The 16,755-nt window shown below is 36.5% G+C and overlaps 1 protein-coding gene across 5 annotated transcripts in view; it reads right to left on the bottom strand.

Annotated features, from left to right (window-relative positions):
- DUSP16 (dual specificity phosphatase 16) overlaps positions 1 to 16,755 on the bottom strand; it is a 146,119-nt gene that overhangs the window by 51,895 nt on the left and 77,469 nt on the right. For 4 of the 5 annotated variants that reach the window (XM_016197451.2, XM_087814784.1, XM_087814785.1 and 1 more), the window contains exon 2: positions 12,608 to 12,709. The gene's annotated coding sequence lies outside the window, so the exon portion shown is untranslated. Of the gene's footprint in view, positions 1 to 12,607; positions 12,710 to 14,463; positions 14,497 to 16,755 lie in introns of all 5 variants that reach the window. The other variant, XM_016197454.2, reaches the window with a different exon arrangement.

Genomic DNA, 16,755 nt, shown 5'->3' with positions numbered 1-16,755 from the left:
GCTTCCAGCCAAACATTCTACATTACCTTAAATAAAGGACACCCTCACCCTTCTCAAGGTTGTATCTGCAATTACTTTTTTTTTTTTAAAAAGGTGGCATTCAACCAGAGTCAAGAGTTTTCACTCATAATATACCTTATTAACATACAACAAAAGAAAAACGAGACTAGAAAATGCTCATTTGGCTGTCTCCCTGAATAGTGTGTCTAACTTGTGACTCATTCACTTATACAACAGTTTTTGAACATCTATTCTGTTGTGTAAGCCTTTTTGCTCAGACACCTTTGGAGGACACAATTTAAGATAATACCATAGAAATAAAATTTGTACACAGACATCTGCAAGGCTCAGTATGTGAGTGCTCTTAAGAGTGGGAAAGGGAAAGAATTTCTAGGGGTGATGTCTGGAAGTCAACAAGGAAGAAGTGAGAAATCTCACCAACACATATTTACTCTGAATGCTCTGCTACCGTAACTCCTTAGGGTGCTGCTATACAATCCCTTTGTGTTCACAAATAACCTCTGGCAAGGGAAGTTTGGAAGGAATGGGGACATCATTAGCCAGCAAACTCTACTGATTCTGAAGTCAACATCTTTACAGCCAGTCCCCGAAGGTTGGCTGCCTCCTGCCAGGAAACAGTAGATTCATCTTCAGGAGGCAGATAGATTGCTGATTCTCCTGGAGGCACTGATTTAGCAGAAGAAAGCAGGGAGGGGGAAGATAGTTCATCTTCCTTCAGACCCCAGGTACATACAGTCCCCTCTCCCCAAAACAAACACAAACAGAAGAAAGAGAATAAAAGGGAGGCACCTGCTTTACAAGTCTGACAGTTATCTGACAAGACTACACTGACATCATTTCTGCCCGAGAGCATCTCCCACAAAGTGTAAGCAAGAAAAATGAGAGGAAGCTTTATTAAAATTAGTCCATTTTACTGGAAAGCCCAGGAAGGTAGGCAAAAGGTATGAGCTCTCAGGAGATGGACAATCTATAACAGTTGTAGACAGAAGTTGGGTGTCTAGACCCATGGTCCTCAAGCTTTTTAGTCTACAGACCACTTCAGTGATAAAACTGGTCCACTTGTTCCTAACAATTATTCCTCTGACTACTATTAATGATCCACTACAAACCTTGGAGGAAGCAATGGCCAAGAAAAGTTCTGCAGAGTGCTGCAGTAAGACAGTGAGATCGATTTAGATACAAGAGTGCTGGAACCATGGACACACAAAAGCCTGAATAAGAATGTTTGTAGCAGCACTATTTATAATGGTCAAAAAGACCATCAACTGATGAATGGATATGCAAAATGTGGTATAGATCCATGAAATGGAATATTATTCAGCCATAAAAAGGAATAAATACTAATACCTGCTACGGCATCCGTAAACTTTGAAAACATTATGCTAAGAAAGGAAGCCAGACACAAAAGTCCACATATTACTACCTTGTATATTCTTGCCATTAGTATTTCCATATAAATTTTGGAATCAGCTCCTGTAATGATTCTGGATATCTTTCATTAGATTTAGTCTTAGGTATTGATGTTTTTTGATGCTATTATAAATGTCATCTTAAAATTTCATTTCCTGGTTATTACTTTTATACAGAAGTACAGATTTTTTTATATTGACCTGGTATCTAGAAATATTACTAAGCTTACTTTTTAAAAATTATTTTTAATTTACATAAAGTAAAATTAATGTTTTTTTGATGTAAAGTTCCCCATCATGCCAAAAAATTCCCTCATGCCACTCCTTTGTAATCAACACGTTCTCCCCACCCTCAAACCCTGACAAGCACTGACCTGTTCTCCATACCAATAGTTTGCCTCTCTAGAATAGGACTTAAATTGAATCACACAGTGCACAACCTTTTGAGAGTGGCTTCTTTCATTCAACATAATGCCTTTAGGATTCCTCCATGTTGTTGCATGCATCAATAGTTTATGGAGATGTACCACAGTTTGTATATTCATCACTGTGGGACATTTGGGTTTTGTTTTTTGGTGATTATGTATAAAACTGCATAAACATTTGAGTACAGGTTTCTGTGTGAACTTTAGTTTCCATTTTTCTTAAGTAAGTACCTTAAGAGGAGCAGGAATAATGAGTCATGTGTGAGTGTACATTTATCTTTATGAGAAACTGTCAAACTGTTTTCCAAAGTAGTTGTACCATTTTGCATTCCTGCCAACACCATATGGAAGTTCCACTTGCTCTGCTTCCTCACCAGATATTGGTATCATATTTGGGAGGCCCCTAGTTTGTTAGGAGCTATTTATCATAAACAGATATTAGATTTTAACAAATCTTTATCTGAATCCACTGAGATAGTCATATGGTTTTCCTACTTTTCTACAGTGAATTATATTAATTGATTTCTGAATACTATCACATTTTTATACATATATGCTCTACTTAATCAGCAAAGCTTATTTACTTATTACACAAATTATGATCAAATCTTAAGTTACTCTAACAATAGATAAGAAGGTACATGGATAAATCAAGTCTAATGATATTCTAAAAGCTACCATTAAGCCAGAATTCTATGATCACTTCGGTCACATTTCCTAACAAATCTTTCTCCACCAGATACAAAGCAGATCTGAGAAATGGTGATCAAACCACGGTCCTAGAGCCATATGTGCTACTCTAATGTTTAATATGTGGATTCTGAAGCATCCAAAAGGAAAAATAACTTCTATTACAAATGATATTGATGTTGTCATCACAGTAACATTAGATACTTTTAGAAACCACAAGTGAAATTAGAGTATTGAAACAAGTTATATTTCCCATGTACCATAAATAAATGGATAAATAATGAAAACATCTGATTGTTTTATATATCATAAATTTCTGCAATGCTATATTTGGAGGGGAATCTTAACACCCACTTAAGAAGGATGACATTAATGAATTATGGCCTGTACTTATCGACCACACGTTAGTTTTATTTTTTCGCTTTCCCAGTGTTCTGGCGGCTGTGTTTTTTTTTTTCACAATTAAATTACAAACCTATGATCAGATGGATAGTGATGAGGAGCCCCCTCAGGGCCTGGATAACCTTTTGCAATGAAATCATCATAGTGTCACTAAAAGCATTTCAATCCTTGACCTGACTGTATACTCTAGGTTAAGAATGACCTAGGGTGGCTCTTAACATTATGGCACCTTCCCACAATGTAGCTTCCTAAAGCTGCCTTAGTTCCCTGCATTACCTCCCCTGTTCACACACACCCAGCTACATTTAATATTTTGGCAAAAGTATTTAGTATTTGGTAATGTTCCACTGAGAACTGGCAATAGGCCAGAAAGCAATGTAGATGCCACAGGTGGCCAAGCACAAAGACAAAACTCGACTAGACATATTGGGCTCTGTTGCAAGAACTACCAATAGCTCATTTTCTGAGTCACCATGCATATTCCTCACCCATTCCTACTTAGTTTACCAGATTTTTCTTTGTTTACCTTATTGTCTCATAGAGTGCTGTTAGCGTTAGAGCATTTTAAGTCACAGCACCTGTGGCGGTAACATAAAACTCCGTAATTAAGACAAGCTCCAGAAAGATTGTTACCTGTCAAACAGTATCTATAAGCTGCAAAAAATTTTAGAACATTAAATACATGAAACTTAAACGTAATTCTAAGCATACCATAGCAGAGTCCACAGTATCCTTCAGCCTCAACCACCACAATCACATTACTGTTTTCCTTTAATTACTACAACACACATCACTATGAAAGCCATGGAAAAGGAATAAACACATCAGATGAACAATATTTCTTTTATTTTCTTGTCAATTACAGTTGTCAATTATTATTATTGTTTTAATCCTCACTCTAGGGTCTGTTTTTATTAATTTGAGAAAGAGAGGAAGAGAGAGAAAGAGAAATATCAATGTGAGAGCAAAACATCAACTGGTTGCTTCCTGTGCACACCCCAACTGCGGGTCCAAGCCAAAACCTGGGTAAGTGCCCTGCCTGGGAATCGAACCAGCAACCTTTATTGGTGTATGGACAACACTGCAACCGACGGAGCCACCCAGCTAGGGCACCATTCAATATTATTTTATATTAGTGTCAGGTATATAGCATGGTGGTTAGACATTTATACAAAGTCATCCCTCCCATAAGTCTAGTACCCATATGGCACCATACATAGTTATTACAATATTATTTACTATATTCCCTATGTTGTACTTTATATCCCCATGACTATTTTGTAACTACCAATTTGTATTTCTCAATACCTTCACCTTTTTCACCCAGCCCTCCCCCCCTCGCCACCCTCACCAATCCCCCTCGTATCTGGCAACCATCAGTTTGTTCTCTGTATCTATGAGTCTGTTTCAGGGTAATATTTCTTTAAAGCTGGCATTTAACACAAAAATATAGCTGGTTTTTCAGAAATAAAAATGCACTGAATTTAAACTGGCTGTTCAGTTTGCTCTATGTATTTAAAACAACAAATACACTGTCCAATGAACTTTGGCTTCTATTCCTCATGACCGTAAGTAGGTTAAAAACAAAACACTGCAGTGTATCTCCAGAGCAAAGTACAAGCTCTACTACTCCATGACATACCCACTGAAGGACTTGTGTATAGCAGCAGTAACAGAATTAGCCTTTCAGCCCAGGGTCCGAAGGTGATATCAAGAGAAAAATAAGTAAAATTAAAAGTTATAAAACCAATGGTCCATCAGAGCTTTCGTGGACTGCTTCTTACTAGCCACACAAAGATTTCTCAGTCTAGGGGCCAGATATTACCACAGTTCCAAAGAAATTCTAGATGCTAGAAGTCAGTTGGTAAAAGGTAATACTCTCAAAATTCAGAATTTTTGGGCTGAAAGACAGCTTGGTTATCATCTTGTCCACCCCTCCTGGTTTTATAGGTAATGAGGAGGAGAAGAAAGAGGAAGAGGAGGATGGATCTGAGGTCTCAAATCCTCTTTGGAGTACAAAGCCCTCAATGAAGCAAGCTGCACTGGCCATGACGAGATGGGAGTGGCTACTCTGCAGGTAGTAGATCCAGTCACTCCATTTTTTATCCCTGCACTATATTACACCTGATCTGTGACTAGTTCTAAGTTGTCATTCACATTAAAAAAAAAAAGGCATCTTATAACTCAACAACAAAAAATCAAATAAGCCGGTTAAAAAAATGGGCAAAAGGCTTAACGGGACATTTCTCCAAAGATCATATACAAATGGCCAACAAGTATATGAAAAGATGCTCATCATCACTAATCATCAGAGAAATGCAAATCAAAACCACAATGAGGTATCACCTCATACCTGTTAGAATGGTTATTACTATAAACAAACAAATAAAACACAACCTAGACAATAACAAATGTTGGCAAGGATGTGGGGAAATTGGAACCTTTGTGTACTATTGGTGGGAATATAAAATGGTGCAACCACTATGCAAAACAGTATGTTGGTTCCTCAAAAAATTAAAAATAGAACTACCATATGACCCAGCTATCCCACTTCTGGGTATACACCCAAAAGAATTGAGAGCAGGGTCTCCAAGAGATATCTGTACACCAATGTTCACAGCAGCATTATTCACAACAGCCAAAAGCAACCCAAATGTTCACTGATAGATGAACAAACAAAATGTGATTACACATACAACTATAATACAGTATTATTCAGCTAAAAAGGAAAAAATTCCTGTCACATGATACAACATGGATGAATCTTGAGGACATTATACTAAGTAAAATAGATGACAAAAAGACACTTACATGATTCCACTTACATAAGGTATCTGAAACAGTCAAATTCATAGAAACAGAACGTAGAATGGTGGTTAACGGGCTGGGGGGAGGGAGAAAAGGGGATTTTGTTGTTTAATACGTTCCGAGCTTCAGATTTACAAGATGAAAAGACTTGAAAAACCTGTTTCACAATGAGAATATAGTTAAAGAACTGTACACTTAAAAATTATTAAAATGGTAAATTTTATGTTATTTGTTTTTACCACAATAAAATTTTTTGGAAAAAAATTAAAGAAAACAGCAACAGGTCTCTTAGTTTTTCTTGCTGTGTCCCTCCCAACCTTTCATACCATTTAACTGCTCCAGGACACTGTCTTCCTTCTCCCAAACTACCCTACGGAAGCAGCCAGCTAGCACACTGCTGAGAATAAGCAACGCAGGCCTGCAATCACAGGAGAGAAGGTGAAATGGCAAGAGAGGGCTTGACCCTCAGCCTAGGAGAGCAGAGAATGGTATACTGGACCACCGGTTGAAGAACCCTGAGGGTAAAGAATAAGGAGTCTTTTGTGGTAATTTGCTTAAACCAATAAGGAGATGCAGGCAACAATAAACTCCTCATGACCAAGGTGCCATGCTTTACTTCTTTGCAACCCTGCTAATACCTCACTCTTAGAAGTCACTCAGTAAATACTTGCTCGTGCTGATTACAATGACACGCTGATGACCACTGGCAAAAAGAATGAATCTTTGGCCCAGAAAAAAGCTTACAAGACACAGAAGCCAAAGTGCTTACTTTAATGACTGAATTAAGGTCATTTCTATAATGAAAAATCTCTACTGATTTCACAATAACTTTTATTTAAAACTTATATAAAACTACATTTTCCTGTCAAATGGTTGGTACTTGGAAATCCCCCTCTCCCCCAAATACTGTATCTCTTTAAACTAACATCACATTAATTACATTCTATAATGAGATAGCCCACTGACAGCATCTGAAATCCTGACACACAGGTCATTCATTTGCCAGAAAAAACCACTTGAGTCTGTCTTTCAGTTGGGACTAAAGGTAAGAGCTATAGACAAGAGAAGAAGGGGTTTTCCACCATACATGATTTTTACTGTTGGCTATAAACCCAAAAGCTATAAAATCAAGCTTCCTGAATATTTACATTAACAAGACTCTTAGTCATTCACATAATGAAAAATGAAAACAATTGTTTTAGTTACATACTTAAAAGGGTTTCAGTAGAAGGAAACTTTCTAACTGATATTTGGATATTCTTTGGTAATGAAATTAGACACTGCCCGTTAAATACATATACATACACACATTTTATTCTTAAAAATATACCCCAAATTGCAGATGCCCTTTGGCCCCTTAAGAGCCATAGTTAATAATGTTTAACTATTGGACCTCCCAATACTGATAAACCACAAATAAAATGCAGTGTGATCCTTCTATAAGATTTTTGTTGAAGAGAAGGTAGCACTTTTTAGGTTAATGTTTTCACAATCTCTTTTATAAGCAGTGTAATTGCTTTGTAATTTGTTAAAGTGGAAATACAATTTTCAACTCACTGTATATCTAAATTCATATAATCTTGACAGGATTCTGTATGAGGAACCAGATCATTGCTCTCTCTGTAACACAAGGAGAATCCCATATTAAGGTACTGCCTCATTCAAGTAAAGTTTAGTTGCTACAATGCACGAAGGGAATCATTTTCCTTTAGCTGTCCTTTAACTTTATCTCAAGCAAATATGCAGTATGAACACTATTAACAAATAAGAACAAATGCCAAAAGGGAAAGTTTGGCCAGGTTTTTAACAACAGTGCTTAAAATGTCTCCTCTGTTGGGACAGGAGGCATTTTCTCAGGAGATCAATGGGTACTATGGGTATTTTCATTATACGCTTATATGTATATGATCCCCTATTAAAATAAAAATGCAATTAGTTTTCCATTTTCAATGGAAATTTGGGGCAGAATATGAGTAACTGCCAAAAAGCCAAAACCTAATTCTAGCTTTAACCTTCTATACCACCAAGATCTTTATTAAAGATACTACCCAGCTATCAAGATGACTAAAAAACAAGTCCTTAGTTCATCCTGGCTTGACACCTGTGTTGGTGGCCAGAGCTGTTTCACGCCTGGGGCACATAAAATTTAAAAAAAATTAAAAATAGGACTAAAAACACCATACATTTTCATATCCTCTCTCTAGTAAAATGCAAAATGGTCAATAGACGGGAAAAAAAAGAGACAAGAGTTTTAGAACTGGAAGTTACCTCAGAGATCATCTAACATAATATTATTTCACAGTTGAGAAAACTGAGATCTAACTGTCTCTAAATTAGCTCTACAACCAACTGGGATACAGGGCTGTATAATCTTCCACCAAAATAAGAAAGAAAATGGCTATGGCCTTGTTTGTGGGGGAACACTTAAAACAGTCTCCAGGCTAAAGAAAAGTTGTTTTAGCCAATTACTTAGTACCCTTTGTGCTTCCCTTTCTGCGTATTTGTGACAGGCACACACTTAGCCAGCTATCCCAACAGACGTTTGAAGAAACTTCTAACTTGCTAACAGAATCGGTTTTTCCTGGGCAACAAGCAATGCAAGCCCAGGAAATGATACGTGATGAGCGTTACACCAACCACGGTAACCCCAGTCCCCTTGGCCACACACTCGCTTCCCTGGTCTCTCCTGTGGGTGGGGGCAGCCCTGTGAGACAATTCAAGCAAATGATACTGAAGAGAAATTGAATGGACACTTTGGAGAAAGACTGTTCTCTTTTAGGCAAGCACAGGAGGAAGGATTGCTTGACCTGTCTGTCCTCTACCTCCCCCTTGCCTTGAAAAGGGATGTGATACCTAAGGCTAAGACAGCCATTTTGGGACCTGGTGGCAATAAGTAGACACACAAAGGACGGCAGAATCAAAGGCTGGAGAGAACCTGGGGGGACTGCCGAGCAACTGGGCCAACCATGAGACCACCTACCCCTAACCGTCTCTGAACTGCATAAACAAATAGTTCATAGTTTAAGGCCCTGCTGTTGGTTTTCTGTTGACTACAGTTGAAAGCAGTCCTGAATTTCAAAAAAAAATTGTCTGTGGCATGCTATGATTGTCCTGCCCAATCTCACTCCCATTACACACATACACTGTTTATACAACATGCAACTAAAGAGTTACAGGATTATAGTCCTCCTGCATAGCTGACAGAGACCAGTTTCAATGCTTTATAGTTACAGTACCTCAACTATATGACCCTATTAACATAAATGTCATCAGTAGGGAAAACATTAGGGAAAAAACATCATTTACAATCATGTTTGTTTTTGATTATTGACTTTGATCATTCCTTCTGCCATCTCAATTCCTTTTTGGAATTAAGTAGTACATAAATAACAAATTGATAAATGATGTCTTTTTGAACTAAACTCTTCTGTCTCCTTTAATCATAACTATGTGTTAGTAAAAAATAAGGTGTTAAAATTTCATTCTTGAATTTATATCCCTAAACCTGGCCCAGTCAATATTTTTCTATATTGATGCTTATAAACAAAGCTTAGAGATTTATCAGCACTACACCAAACTCATGGCACTGCTATCTTCTCCCATTGGTTAGAATAACAATTTGAATACTGGTAAGACATTGAAAGTCAGGTTATCCAGTACCATTATTAAAATAGTTATCTTAACCATATTTTGATGGAAATCTTTCAAATAATGTTCATCTCCATGACTCCTGCTACACCCATCTCTGAACTTCCCCGGGCTCCATTCTTCCTATGTCTAGTGCACAGGACAGCCCAGTTCACTCGTCTTCCTCTCTGCCCTCAATGCTTATCTACATCTGTCCACAACCCCGTTCTGCCTATAGCTGTTCCCATGACCACTAGTGTACTCCATTTTCCCCTTTCACAATTTCTTCTTTCTAACCTCATGTGTCTTGTCACCCCTCAGCTTCCTCAGGGAAAAAGGTCAACAGCCTCCCTAGTTAGAACAAACAACTGCAATGAGCATCTGTTCTCCTCTCAAGTATGTTAGCATCTCTCCCCTGTTGTCATTCAAGGAAAATAAATAGCTGTGTAATCCTGATATAATGAACACTGTATTTTGTACATATATGTAGGCTCAGTGCTTTTTCAGTTTAAAAAGAAAAACAGAGGGACAGCAAATGCTCATTTTTTTTGTTAAGTTGTAGTATAAAGTGCTTTTACCGACTCCTCCTGTCTACGCTTTATCCCCACCACCCACTGATGCTATATGACCTTCCACCCATTATGGTCTCTGGGTCACATGGCTCCACCCACACACTCGCATATTCCCATTTTCCTTGCAAATTAATCAGTTAAAATGGAAACATTACTGTATTGATATAGATGTCTGTATTAGACTGCTCTAAAAATATATTAGAACACCACACTAGTTTATATCATCATTTTCAGTGTTATCCAGACACCCCTGGTGGGAGGCCCCTGAGACCATTTCAGGGAATCCACAATGTCAAAATTAGTTTTAATAATACAAGATGTTATTTGCCTTTTTCACTCTCAGTCTCTCCTGAAGGTACAACAGTGACTCCAGAGGATACATGGTGTGTGATGATAATGTAGCCCTCTGGCAGTTAATGAAACATATGCTTATATAGTTTTGTGTTTTTTTAGAATTTCCCAAGGTAGCAAATTTAAGGTATAAATATGCATTTTTTAAAGACATTAACTCAGTGTGTTCTGGGTACTTCTTTGATTATATCTGCTATACCTTCATTACTCATTATCATCAAATGAATTCACTGAGATTAAAGAAAAAGAAATTGAGCTCTGGCCAGTGTGGCTCAGTTGATTGGAGAGGCACTCCGTACACCAAAAGGTTGCTGGTTTGATTCCCGGTCAGGGCACATACCTAGGTTTTGTGTTCGATCCCCCGTCGGGGCACATACAGGAAGTCAACTGATAAATGTTCTTTTCCCCCTACCCCCTCCTTCCCTTCTCTCTAAAACCAATAAGCATGTCCTCAGGTAAGGATTAAAGAAAATAAAAATAAAGAAATTGAATGTTTTAAACATTGACATGATGAGCTCTTTAAAAGCAAAAGGTTGTTTTCAAATTAGAAATGATAAAGTCACTGAATCATCATACAGGGTAAATGATCAGACTAAATTGGTTGGAGCAGTACACACAACAGCTGAGAAACTAATAAAGCTTTATATGGCTGACATTGCTGAATGTCTGCTGGATGAAAAGTCAGTAAAAGAAATCATGGCAATGCCACTTATCAATGATGCAGTATCGCATCAAATTAAATATTTTACTGCTAACATAAACGACAAGTTAGTATCTCGCCTTAAGGATGGTACTTTTACTTTATAAGTGGACAAATCTGTAGATGTGAGTGGACTTACTGTTTTGTTTTCATTATTCCAGTATCCAAGCCAACTAACCATTGAAGAAGGTCTTCTTTTATGTGAATGCTTGGCAACAAATACAAGTGCTGCTGAATTACTCAAAGTATTAAATAACTTTTTGAATCTTATGACTTACCCTGAAACAACCATGTTGCTATCTGCTCTGATGGTACAAAAGCAATGATGGACAAAATGTAGGTGCTTTAGTGTGAATCAAGGCAGGGGTACAAAACTGCACCGGTAATAATTTGATTTCTCGCTATCAATCATTTTTTAAAAGCCAGTTTCTCTTAATGTTTTCAATAAAAGCAATTAGTTTTATTAAATCTCACTCTTGAAAACCTGGTCTTTTTAACATTCTGTGTAATGAAATGGAAGGTACACATAAAAATCTCCTCTGCTACATACCTAATACAATTTTAAGGAAAAGCATGTATGCAAATTGTTTGAGCTAAACTACACACTTTTTTCATACAATACAATTTTTGTTTAAAAGAATGACTGGCAGACAACTTATAGTTTATTCAAACTCAGGTATCTGGCAAACATTTTCTCTAAAATGAATAAAGTAAGCCTGATACTTCAAGGAAAAACTGACAATACCTGTTGCCCATGATAAAATTTGAGCTCTTGAGCAAAAAATAGTGTTTTGGAAAACTTGAACTCAACACCAAAATCTTGACTGCTTCCCAATTCTTAAAGACATTTTTGATGAGGTTAATGGTCATATTAATGAATGTGATTTGTTAAATATTATATAAGCAAATATGTCAACATTTGAAAGATTTTACACAATTCACTAAACCATTATGTTTTCAAATGACCAATGTATGATGGATGCTATAGAATCACAAACACATCAAAGATCCGTTCAAACTGCAAGATGGATCAATAGATTCTTTATGTTACAGATCACAAAAAAGTCACTGATATGGTTTCAAAGTTAACACTGCAACTAACCTTTAAGAATCTATCACTTTTTGAATTTTGATGTAATAAAGAATATTTACAATTACATGAAAAGACATTGAAATATTCCATCCACCCCTTTTCAACTATGTATCTGTGTATAGCTGGGTTTTCTTTATGTTCGTTAACAAGCAACATATCACAACAGATTGAATATAAAAGCAGTACTGAAAATCCATCTGTGTTCTATTAAGCTATACATTAAAGAGAGAGGCAAAATGTAAAACAATGTCACACTTCTCATTGTATTTTTTGTTTTGAAATCCACTTTTCATAAAAGTATGTTCTTTATGTTAACCTTTAATGAGTTTATTCTTTTTAAATGAATAAACATTTTAAACATTTCTCAGTGTGTCATATATTGATAGACACAGTCCACATAAACAAAACATCTTTGGGGTCCTCAATAATTTTCAAGAGTACCAAAATGTTTGAAAACCATTGGTTAAAGAAGAGCACTTATAAATAAGTGTATATTAGAGAATGGGTACCTGAAAATGAATCAGAAGATCTTGGCTCCAGTTCTAGCACTTCTTACTTGCTTTGAGATTTGGATAAATCACTTAGTCTCTCTAAGGTCTTAGTTTCCTCATCTGTAAAATGAATACAGACAAAATATGAAAAAGCAATTAATAAAGTACAGGTATATATTATTATAGGGTCTCAAAGTTAAAGAGTTTTAAACGCTTCTTCTGACCACATTTTTACAAAATTCACCCTTCTTAAAAAAGTATTACTAAAAGCATAACATAGAAAAAATGCAGATTTTTGATTAGCCAATTAGCTCAAATGTCCAACCACGTAATTTTACTGTATTAAATTTCTTCCCCTATAATTATAATTGGCAATATATAGTTTAAGTATATGGTGTAACTAATTATGATTATTTCCAAATATACACAAAGTACAGAAAATAGTAACAAAACCCAATGTACCCATTACCCAGCTTCAACAATAATCAAAAACTTGTCAATGTTTTATTTCCCATTTCTGTGTCTGTGCCTATCCTGAAGTTTCTTAAAACAAGTATTAGTTATTATTTCATTTTACCTATACATACTTCCATATGTACCTTTAACGTATGAGAATTTTTTAACATCACTAAAATATTAATACAGACAAAAACTTTATGGTTATAATTTGTAAATACTACCTAATACACACTCCATGTTCTAAGTTCCTGACTGTCTCCCCAAAAAAGTCTTTGTTAGTTTTTAGTTGGTTTGTATCATCAAAATACGATTCTTACCAGTTCATTTTCAAGAAACACAAGATTTTTAGTAGAAGCTAGGAAGAAAGAAGAAACAACTCCATGCTTAATATGCCATGCGCAGTTTACAAAACGAAGTCAAGAACTATCTTCCTGAAGAATGTGCTTCTCCCTCAACCAAACAACAGACAGTAATAACAAAAGAAACCCACTACAAAATAGGCCAGACTGGTGACACTTCAGCATTCTGAGAAGTAACAAGAAGAGAACACAGCGCAGCTGCTCAGGAAGAGAAGTCGTTGATAGGAAACAACCACCTGCCATCTCGGAAAAGATGAGGTCAGGTCAGCCACAAGGTCAGGCAAGCTGGAGGTCAGGGTCCATGTTCCAGAGCAAGCATACTGCTCTAACAAGTCAGGTAGGTGCCTGAGGCTGTAAGGCAACCAACCCCCTTCAGGTTTCAACTCAAAACTCAAAAGCCAATGCTTTAAGCTAGAGTTGTAATGGGACCACAATCAAAAGTAACAGTTGTATTAATTTTATTTATTCAGCAAACATTCATCAAAAGCTGACTCTACCAGATTATCCTAGAATGAACTGGGTTTTTAAAAAATCTTCACCCAGGATATGTTTACTGATCTTAGAGAGGAAGAGAGAGAGAGAAACATAGATATGAGAGAGAAACATCGATTGGTTGCCTCCCATATGTGCCCTGACCGGGGATTGAACCTGCAACCTTTTGGTGTACAGGATGGCGCTCCAACCGAGCCACCAGGTCAGGGCTGTTTTTTTTTCTCATTTATACAATGCAAACAATAAACAGCATATACTTCTCTATATGTCCTTCCACATTAATTTTAAGGGGAAGAATGAAGATATTTAATATTAATTACCTTGCCATATACCATTATAATTATAGTGCATCTTTTCTTCTGAAAATCAGTTTGCCCTACTTCTCACCAGACACTGAAACAAATCTGAGTTTTGCTGTCCTTTCCAAATATTTTTGAAGAGTAGCTGTCACATTAGCTTTTATCACACACACCGCAGACCCCCAGCACTGATTATCTCCAATCCTTCTCTAAATGGAGTATTTACTTTAGAAGAAAATCAGAGGAATGCTGAAGAATTTCCTACCTCCTCTGAAAATTTTCTTTTCCATAGGCTTACCTAAGGGTGTCAGAATGAAAATTGGTTAAGGTGCATATAGAAAATTTTTCAAAAGATTTGGTTCTATAGATACACACACTTAATATGAACCCTTTACTTCAGTTTCACCTATAATTTTTTTATGTTTAAAATTGCAGAAAGAGTGGAGAACGGAGGGAACATATTTCTTCAAGAATGCTTGAGAAGTACTTCATACAAGTATCCAAAAACAAGAAATAGTAATCAAGAAATTTTTAGTTGGCACTGTAAAGGACGTCTTCTCAACAACAAAACCTGGCAGTAAGATACCTGCAGTAAGAATCCAGACTTCCCCATTTCAAAACTGACACTGCTTTAGGTTTCTACTATTTGTAGAAAGAGAGTAAAAATCCCAAGTTTAAGACAGTATTTCCAGTGAGGCCACTAACTCTCCTACAAATCTTTGAGGAGACCTAATTAAGCACACGAAACACAACACAGTCCAAATTTACTTTTCCATTCCTATACCATGTGGTAAGGACCCACAGAGGGGTCATCCTTTAATCTATTTTACCCATCCGGTAATAAAACCGAATACCTTTTATACTGTCTGTACATCTTTTGTTTCCTGTGCTCTCATACAAGGTACCATCAAAACAACCTGTCCTTGGAATTTAGCTTTACTTTGTGGCACTATTGCAACATTGCTCCTAATAGAGAATCTAACCTAAGTATACAGCCCAAGACATCACAACCCTAAGTAAACTATAATGGCAGTAACTTCACTGCAAAAACATGAGATCTGTAGCAAATGGCAGGGGCAAAAAAGTAGATAAATTGTTGATGAGGGGTTAAAAACTCAAAGCTTACATGCTTCAATCTAAAATAGACATTATGTAGGTTTCTTTTTTTAAAATTGGTTAAAGTTAATGTGTAGACTTTTTTTCAAATTGGTTTGGACTGCAATAAATATTAAGTTATATCATTATTTATCAGGATATCGTGGACAAATAGGTTATTTGCAGAGTAAGTGGGACTGCAACTAGCCCTCTATAATTTCCTGACCCTGGTCATGATCTTCACAAAACTTCACCACTTGACATCAGGATCTCCATGTAATGTTTACTTGTTTACTCTCCTTCCATCTTCTCCTACCAGAATGTTAAGTTCCATAAGGGCAAAAAAAATTATTTTCTACTCTATGCCCAGTTCCTAGAACAGTGTCTGGCACATTAGGGAGAATCCAAATCTGCTGAATGAAGAGATGAATGAATGGCCTCCTTCTTTGACCTCCCCACTTCCTTTCCTCCATACACATGTTAAAGATCCTGTAAAGCCAGGGTCAAATTCTATTCTCTCTATGAAGATTTCCTCCCCTAATCCTCCAAGCTCCTTCTTTATACGTGAATCTGGCACTTCCCTGTTGTCTGATAATTGTTTTATCTTTGCATATGAACATACCTCCCTTAAAATTCTTATAATCCTCTCCTTATTAAAGGCATGGAACCATGTCCCCAACTTCTGGTATTCACCTCAGTTCATGTAAATAGTACACCATTAATAAGTGTTTTGCTTGATCGATTTATATCCATAGTTAACTTAGAAATAAATTAATAGTTTCATCTTTTTATAACCTATCCCTCCCTTTCCAATAACTCAATTAAAATTGCAGTGGGCCCCTGTCTATTTTAAATTTGTGTTTGGCAATTTCAAGTTTTACATACTCATATAATTATAACTTATACTCATAATTTTATCCATCCTCCCTCCCCCAAGATTAAAATTTTTATTTGTGACTTTTTGGTGATACCTATCTAACCTCAGTTAAGAAAGAGGTGAAGTTTCATTACCCTCTTCTTGTAGCTGAGGTAAAAGAGGGTATTTTTTCCCTTTATATCTTTTTCCTTTCATGCCAAGATATATTCCACTTCCTTCTTTCCTGGCCCTACCCCTGGCAAGTTTTTTTCCTTTGTACCTGTCTTGGGTAATCTGCCTTAGATACTTCTTTTTGAGCCACTCCTACTTCCTCCAATCATTTATTTGATTAAATTTCAAAGTCCCTCTTAGTCTGTGCATGAGAATGGCCTCTTTTTAAAGCCTGAGCCTGCTTCTTTAAATCTGGCAACCTTCTATGAACCTCATCCCTTCACATGGCCAACCCTTGATCACCAGGGCTAATGAAATGTACAAAAATATCAGATTACCTACAACATAAGAAAATCAAGAAAAAAATGACATCTGGCTTTGGAATATATCATATGTGGCTTTGGGCAAGATTTAATTTCTTAATTATGTTTTTAC

The sequence above is a fragment of the Miniopterus natalensis genome, chromosome 2 (assembly GCF_054644295.1).
Source record: "Miniopterus natalensis isolate mMinNat1 chromosome 2, mMinNat1.hap1, whole genome shotgun sequence".
In the NCBI taxonomy this organism is placed as follows: domain Eukaryota; kingdom Metazoa; phylum Chordata; class Mammalia; order Chiroptera; family Miniopteridae; genus Miniopterus; species Miniopterus natalensis.
Note: the sequence above shows the minus strand (reverse complement) of the source record. Positions and strands in the feature narration are given on the sequence as shown.